The following is an 8,614-nucleotide window of genomic DNA, read 5'->3' as shown; positions in this document are numbered from 1 at the left end:
ACTTCATTAATTTCATTATTTTCAGCAATTATTTTGTTTAAAGAATAAATAATGTTACCATTACCAGTTATTTCAAATATTAACATGGATCTATTTCTTAAAATCTTTTGTTTTGCTATTTTTGTGTCCATGTTATAATAATGCTGCTTTTCTGGAAATATATTTGACTCTGGACTGAGAATGTTTGGTAGCATGGTTAAGCATTTGTTAAGCACAGCGTGATAATGTCCACTTTTTAACTTTCACTTTTTAACAGTTTATTTTATGAACAATTATACATTTCTAAGAAAAAAGATCTTTCATATTTATGCATTTTTATGCAACTCCTTTATAAACATGTATTCATAATGCCTTTAATCTTCCCTTTTGTGCTTTTTATCTTCTCAGGGCAGGGGTTCTTTGAAATATGTACTCAGTCATTGTTTAATTTCTGTTTTTGTTTTTCTTCATTTGTTTTTAATGACCTCCCTCTTACTGAAATTTTGCTGGTTTCATTCTTTCTAGGCACCAGTGAAGATGAGAAATATGCACATATGTATGCTCATATTCCTGAAGACAGAGTAGGAATTGATACATTTTCTGGATTATATATCCCAAGTCCATTCTTCCTCATAGATTAATCATTTTGATTGACCATTTCTGAATCCTTCCTAGTTTTGCCATATACTTTATGTATGAAGATACCAACACCAACTAACACTTGAAAGAGCCAGTTCCTGGAATTAAGAATAGGAAAGGAGGGACCAGCCCTGTGGCGTAGCAGCTAAGTGCGCGCGCTCTGCTGCTGGCGGCCCTGGTTTGGATCCTGGGTGTGCACTGATGCACAGCTTGTCAGGCCATGCTGTGGCGGCGTCCCATATAAAGTGGAGGAAGATGGGTACTAGCCCAGGGCCAGTCTTCCTCAGCAAAAAGAGGAGGATTGGCATGGATGTTAACTCAGGGCTGATCTTCCTCACAAAAAAAAAGAGAATAAAAAAGGATTCATTTTTATATTTTAAAATAGTTATAGCTCTATTTTATCACCATATTCTACTACTTTAGAAGCCCAAGACTAAGATTCATTCAATATTTATTGACTCTGCTGTGTACCTGGTAAGGGTACATTTAGACACTGTAAATGCTACAACAGTAAGACGTGGACCTTTGCCCTTAGGAGGTTTTCAGGTTAATAGAAGTGGATGTGTACACAAGTGATGATACAAAGCAGAATGTGGTAGGGGCCATAAAGGGTATCAGTTGCTTGTTAGTGATGTAGTTAGTTCTGACCAGGGAGTCAAGGAAAGCTTCACAGAGGAGGCTTTTGACCTTGTTCCTGAAAGGTGAGTAGAATTTCAATAATTCTACTGAATTGTTGGGTTATTACTGGGTTATTCCAGGCTGTGTGGACTGAATTCTCTATGCAAAATCTTAAAGCATTGGGCATTGAGACGAGGCACTGCTAATTGTAATTTAGGATTAGATTATGAAGAACTTAAAAACCATGTTAAACCAGTGAATAAAATTATGAAAGTTCAATTTTGCCATCCAGTTTCCTGATGTATTCATTCCTACAAGTGCGAGTCCTCTCTGCTCTGGGCCCGCCGCTCTTCCACAGCACCCTTTCCCCTAGAGGAGTGCTCTTGCCCGTGAGCACATTATCTGTAACTGAGGCACTTACAGCTTTCCGCTTGGGATTGTTTCTGTACAGGCTTTGTCTTCCTTTCTGGAATATAAGCTCCATAAGATCAAAGCCTGTGGGGGCCAGCCCGGTGGGGTAGTGGTTAAGTTCCCGTGCTCTGCTTCTGTGGCCCGGAGTTCTCGGGTTTTGATCTGGGTGCAGACCTGTGCACCGCTATTCAAGCCATGCTGTGGCAGCATCCCATATACAAAATAGAGGAAGATAGGCTCAGATGTTAGCTCAGGGCTAATCTTCCTTAGCAAAAAGAGGAAGACTGGCAATGGATATGAGCTTAGGGCCAATCTTCCTCACCAAAAAAAAAAAAAAAAGCCTGTTGATTTCTTATCTTTAGAACCTCCCAGTGGGATTGCCAGGAATAGGTGTACTATTAATTGTCAATTGTATGCATTCACTATTTTATTAATATCATTTTTTGCAGTAAACATAATTTTTAAAATTCTATCTTTTGTTGAATTTGGTATTTATGAGAAGTTTTCTATCATTGAATAATACGAAAAATAAGATCTCTGACAAACAGAGCTTTATAGCTAGCTCTAAAGTGGCAGACACCTAGTGGCTGAGGTTAAGGAATGGAGCCCTGGGTTAGGGGTTGAATTGTTTGCCCCAGAAAGATATGTTGACGTCCTAACCCTCAGTACCTGTAAATGTGACCTTATTTGGAAAAGAGTCTTTGCAGATGTAATCAAATTAAGATGAGGTCATTAGGGTGGCCTAATTCACTATGACTGGTGTTCTTATAAAAAGAGGAAAATGCCATGTGAGAAGAGTTCACAGGGAGAAAATGTGTGACAACCGAGGCAGAGATTGGAGTTATGCAGCTGCAAGCCAAGGAACACCAAGGATTGCTGGTGACACCAGAAAGCTAAGAGCAAGAAGCATAGAATAGATTCTTCAAGAGAGGTTTTGAGAATACGACTGTGCCTACACCTTGATTTCCAGCTTCCAGCCTCTAGAACTGTGAGACAATAAATTTTTGCTGTTTTAAGCCACCCAGTTTGTGGTACTTTGTTATGGCAGCCCTAGGAAGCTAATACACCTTTCTTAACTCACTAGTTCAACACATATTTATGGAACATCTGCCAGATACTAATTTAGGTGCTTGAGATCCATTAGTGGGTAAAGACAAAAATCCTGCTTTTGTAGATGTACATTCCAAGGGGTTGGGAGAAAGTGAAGAGAAAGATGATAACATACTAAGTTAGAAGATCATACTTTCGGGCCGGCCCCGTGGCTTAGCGGTTAAGTGTGCGCGCTCCACTGCTGGCGGCCGGGGCCCGGATCCCGGGCGCGCACTGATGCACTGCTTCTCCGGCCATGCTGAGGCCGCGTCCCACATACGGCAACTAGAAGGATGTGCAGCTATGACATACAACTATCTACTGGGGCTTTGGGGGGAAAATAAATAAATAAATAAAATCTTTAAAAAAAAAAAGATCATACTTTCTATGGGAAAAATAGTGTAGGGTAAAGTGGATGGTGGAGTGGTTGCTAATTAGAACAGGGTGATTGGGGTTGTGCTCATTTCTTAGTAGCTTGAACAAAGACAAATTAGGCAAGTGTAACATAATATGTATTTGGCCCTGGTTCCTGACACGGAGGTGCTAAAACCCTTGCAGTTTCCTGAGTGATAGGGGATAGGTCTTTTTTCTAACGAGGTGACTCTTGGTGGGCTCTTGGATAGCTCCAGGATGAGGCCTGGTCACCAAAGATCAAGCCATGATTAGAAGGTTAGAACTATTAGCCCCACTGCCCATCCTCCAGGGATAGGGGAGGGGCTGGAAATGGAGTTAGAAGTCTCCATAAAAATTCCTAAGCCCCAGGGTTCCAAGAGCTTCCAGGATGGTGAACACATCCAGGTGCAGGGAGGGTAGCTGCAAGGAGAGGGCATAGAGGGCATGGAAGCTCCGAGCTTCTAGGTACCTTGTCTTATGCATCTCTTCCATTTGGCTGTTCCTGAGTTGTATCCTTTATTATAAATCAGGAGTAAGTAAACTCTTTTCCTGAGTTCCGTGAGCCGTTCTAGGAAATTATCAGTTCTAGGAAATTACCAAACCTGAGGAGAGAGTTGTGGGAACCCCTGGTGAATAGTCCGTTGGTTAGACGTGAAGGAAGCCTGGACTTGGAATTGACATCTCAGAGAACATCCACTTTAGGCAAGTTGATCACTGTCCAACTCAAAACACCAAACATCCTCCTCTCTTGCTAAGTGAGTGACTGTTACTTTACTCAGTCAGCTTTATCCCTCCTTTAGTCAGCTCTCCCTATAGATAAAGAGTTAATAAGATCATAGAATTGCCCTCGCTTTCTGAGAACATCCAATCCAGAAGGAGCCCTCATTTCCTTTAGACCCTCCCCCAAATTACCCAACTGAAGCCTAGCTCCTATAATATGTTCTAACACTCTCTTACTGAATCATCCTGCAGTTTTCCCTCGCTGCCATGAGTAACAAACCGAACTTGTTCACCTATCGGTGTTTTTTGTTTTTTTTTTTGTTATTGTTTTTGTTTTTTTGTTTTTTTTGGCTGAAGGGCATTGTCAGGGTTTAGAGATGAGAGAAGCGGAAAGGTGAGCGTCGGCGACTGGGGGCGGGAGTGTGTGACTTTCTCCAAAGGGGAACAAAGAAATAGAATGGTAGCCTGCAAGAAAACCAGGTCAAAGTTTTTAAGATAGACACATAACAGCATGTTTATATGTTGAAGGGAACAATCAAGAGGAGAGGAAAATTGGAGGAGAGCTGGTGGGTGACACGCGGAGGTATAGGAACAACGTACTGCTTCGGTGGGTTGGCTTCAGGTAGGAGCAGCGATCGTTCACCTACATAGTCGCTTGAGTGAGATACTGGAACGTGCCTGGATGTGGTGGTCCCGTGTGTGGACGTTCTCTTTCTCATTACTTCAAAGTTCTCAGTGAAGAGGGAAAAAGGCGGAAGTCCTGCCTCCCACCAATACCTGATTGCCCATCCGAATTTTCATATCTCAGTTCTTTCGTGCTTGTTTCAAAGGGCCTCACCTTTCCAAGAATATTAACTTCCTAATATCCATACAACTGGATGGATAGATCCCAAATATAGTCCCAAGAGCAATGAAAGAAAACCTGATGTATGCAGTGGTTGTACAGATCTGAACACAGAAAGAATAATTTCTCACTGTATATTTCTCCAGGGGATATTCCCTCCCTTCCCCACTCCAGGACAGGCCCTACATTGAGAGAGGAAGAAAATGTAAAATAACGAAGACATTTTCTTGAAGTCCTCCAACCTCCCCAACTGCTTTTGCATAGGATCTCTTTAAGCTTTAGAAAAGCTGCCAAAATTGGGGCTCATAAAGTATGCATAGTAACACAGAAAACCAGTCTCAACTTGAAACAGTGGTCTTTCGGTTTCCCCTGTGCTTTAGGAGGAGGTTGCGGAGGGATCGCGGAAAGGAAGAGGAACCTCTGCCTTCAAGTGCGCAAGCGCAGTTTGAGACGTGCGTCGTTTGCAAAATGAAATCTTTTTCTCAGGGATCTGGTTAATGTTGAAAGTATTTAAATTAATTGGGTTTAAAGAACTCTCCTTAGTTATAATGCTTTGGCGAACCCTTAAAGTGTATAGGGAAAATTAAATTTACCACCAAAAGTGACACTACGCCCAACGTGGGGCTCGAACCCACGACCCTGGGATTAAGAGTCCCATGCTCTACCGACTGAGCTAGCCGGGCGCTTGTGAGTCAGCTCTTGCTTTTCTATCTTTTGATGTGTTTAACTACATTTGGTTTTATTTCACCACATTATTTTTTACTTATAATAAAAAATTTGTAGCATACTATTAGATATGCACTTCCAAATTATTTATAAGAATTTTTAAAAACATTTCTTTAATTGAACTTAGATTTAATAATTTTTATTGTGTGTATCCCAAGATCACCGAAAACTTACGCAAGTCTTTATCATTACAGAGTCATTGAATCTTTTTTCTGAAGTGTTTTAAAATATTTACTGCCCAATATGTTATCTTCTTTACATAAACACATATCAGGGCTATCCACCTTCTAGCAAATGACATACTGGATTCCTACAATTTTGGGCGAAGCATTAAAAAACAAAGTCCAACCTCTAAGACGTTAGTTAGACTGAACAACAGTAGAGCTTACTTATTTTCCTTTAATATGATCTAGTCAAGGAAAGTTCAATTGAGGAAGGGAATTCTGTTTCAATTAAAATAAGGCTTCTTTCAGGTAACTGCCTAACAATCGAGAGATAGGACCCTCAGAAGTTGTTATTAGCATTCAGCTCAAAGGGCAGAAGCTGAGAGGAAAAGATTATATAGAGTCACTGAATTATGGTAAAGAATGTTAATTCTAAGAGGAAAAGAGAAGAATTGATTTTAATCAAATTATGACTAGCTGAGACAATGGAATAATCAATCGCCTATGAAAAAATATATATTCTGGGATACTAGTACTTCTCTAGATAAAGAACTCTGCTAATTTCTGTTATGGGGGTAGTGTCTTTTCTACTGCTCAGAACAGCGGCGAGTTGAAGCCTAATTGTTCACCCGGAAATAACAGAATTCTTGGGATATTATCCCTAAAAGACGGTACTTAGATGACATTGGGCATCACGTTTCCTGAGCTAATTAATTAAAAAAATAATAGTAGGGTATGGCATAAAATAATATTATATGTTTTTAGATTCCTCAAAGTACACCTAGGATTTAAATAGAATATTTAAACATTTTCAAGCTTAAAATATTAATTATTCACTAACAATTTTCTCTTGCAATTCCAAACTCTGGTTTATTTTTTATTATTTTATAACTTGGTAGAACGTAAGTGGGAAGTGAATTTGTATTTCTTTGCATTTTTGACACACTTATTAAGTACCTACCATGTGTTATGTATTCTAATAGACAGAAGTATAAAACAGACTGATGACATCAAAAACTTACCCTATAAGAAAGACGTATGTAAATCACATACTGATTTTATATGCACTACTTCGAAAAGTAATTTGGAGTAATATAGTTAAAACAAACAAACAAATCCATAACCACACCTTTTAAGTTTTCTAATGAATCAAATAATCAACAATCTGAGGCCCCAATTCATTGCATTCTTCCAAGATACAAGATAAATCAACAACCCATCCCAAAAATAGGCAGCTAATCTGACAATGAGTTTAGAAAGAGCTCCAAATTCTTTATTATTAATGAATATATGGTAGGTACTAGGCATTAGTGTTTGTCACACACAAATAGTGTTTATACACACAGTGAAGTTAGTTAAAAGTTGAACTGGACCCCTGAACAAGTTTCGAGTACTTGTAGTTTATCTTCAAGGCAAACCCTCCTACAACCATATTCTTGAGCACTTTCTTGGCCTACTCTGGTCTAAATCAGGATCCCTCATGAAAAAATTACAACTAGAATATTTCAGTGAGAGTTAGGTAAATTAAATGGCTAGCTTTCCAAGTAAATTCAAATCCTTTATTAATCTCTTTGTTCAAGAATAAAAACTAACCGCTAATTACAATGCATCATTAGCAGGAAGAAGCAACTGAAATTCCTCTTTTTCCCTTACTTTCTACATCCACACATTTCCACCTCAACTGCCACCGCTCTAGTCCAAATCACTCTCCTTTACTGCTTGCCCACAGGACTGCAATAGCTTTCTAAGTAGTCTCTGTGCTTCTATTCTTCCCCTTATCTATCATTCTTGACACAGAAGCAATAGAGATCATTTAATAACTTAAATTAGATCATAAATCTGCTTAAAAAACTACTGATGACCTCACAGTAGAAAGCCAATAATAAATGTGGAAGGAATGACGGAATTAGAAAATCACCATTTGGCAATCATCATAATAATAATTGATTCAAATAAGAATCATTGGATACCATAATTAGTGGGTGAAAGGTTGAGGAGTACCAGGATATTTACATAGTCTCAAAATATTTCTTCACAAGATATTTATTAACTAGAAAGGACAAAATAGAAACTTTATAGTAGAGAAATATTAAGCAAGTGATCAAAGTTAACATCATCAGTAATGGAACAAACTGACATCGTGTGCCTCCTAATAGGATGCTCTAATACGAATACAAGGTTACTTTTGTGGCATTCCTGCCCAAAATGCATCACCTGAACCCAATCATGAAAAGACATCATTCAAACCTAAATTGAGGAATATCCTACAAATGATTTGTATTCTTCAAAAATGTTAATGCTACGAAACCTAAAGAAATATTAAGCAACTATTTTCCAGATTAAAGGAGACTAGAGACATGACAACCGAATGCAATGTGTGATTTTGAATTTTCTTTTGCTATGACAGGCATTATTGAATGAATTACCAAAATCTAAACAAAGTCGGTAAATTAGAAAATAGTATTGTTAATTTGATGATTTTCATAATTGTACTGTGGATATGTAAAATAATGTTCTTGTTTTGGGGAAAATACACACTGAAATATTCAGCAGTTTAAAAAAAATGCTGATTGCCTTCAGATTAAAATCCAAACCCCAATATCTGGTCCCATGTCTACCTCTCTGATTTCACTTCCTGTCACTCTCCCTCAATCACTACGATAGGCCACAGTGACCTGACAGTTCCTATAACAAGCCAAGCTTATATTCCCATAACAATCCCAAGTTTCAGTTTAAACATCACCCATTCAGAAAGGCCATTTCTAAGTACCAGGCCTAAAGCTCAAACTTTATCTCCTCTTTCGTCTTACCACGAGGTGCAACTATTTTGCCTGTTTGCTCTTTCTTGCCTATTTCCTCCCATTGAATGTAAACTCCATGAGGGATGGGTTATATCTCGTTCACTGTTTAATCAGCAGTGTTTAAGAGTACTTTGGACATGCTAGAGCTCAACAATTATCTTTAATCAGTCTTATGCTTATTCTACCAGTTATACTCTTAGAGTACCCATAGAAAGCATTTAAAAGAATGC

The 8,614-nt window shown here is 38.7% G+C and overlaps 1 non-coding gene across 1 annotated transcript; it reads right to left on the bottom strand.

The window, feature by feature from the left end:
- Positions 1-5,303: 5,303 nt before the first annotated feature.
- TRNAK-CUU (transfer RNA lysine (anticodon CUU)) lies at positions 5,304-5,376 on the bottom strand. Its single transcript has one exon. It is a non-coding gene; the product is annotated as a tRNA-Lys (tRNA).
- Positions 5,377-8,614: the final 3,238 nt, after the last annotated feature.

Source organism: Ceratotherium simum, chromosome 24 (genome assembly GCF_057802395.1).
Source record: "Ceratotherium simum simum isolate JZ-2026a chromosome 24, ASM5780239v1, whole genome shotgun sequence".
Taxonomy (NCBI): Eukaryota; Metazoa; Chordata; class Mammalia; order Perissodactyla; family Rhinocerotidae; genus Ceratotherium; species Ceratotherium simum.
The sequence above is the reverse complement of the archived record's forward strand: the minus strand, read 5'-3'. Positions and strand labels throughout refer to the sequence as shown.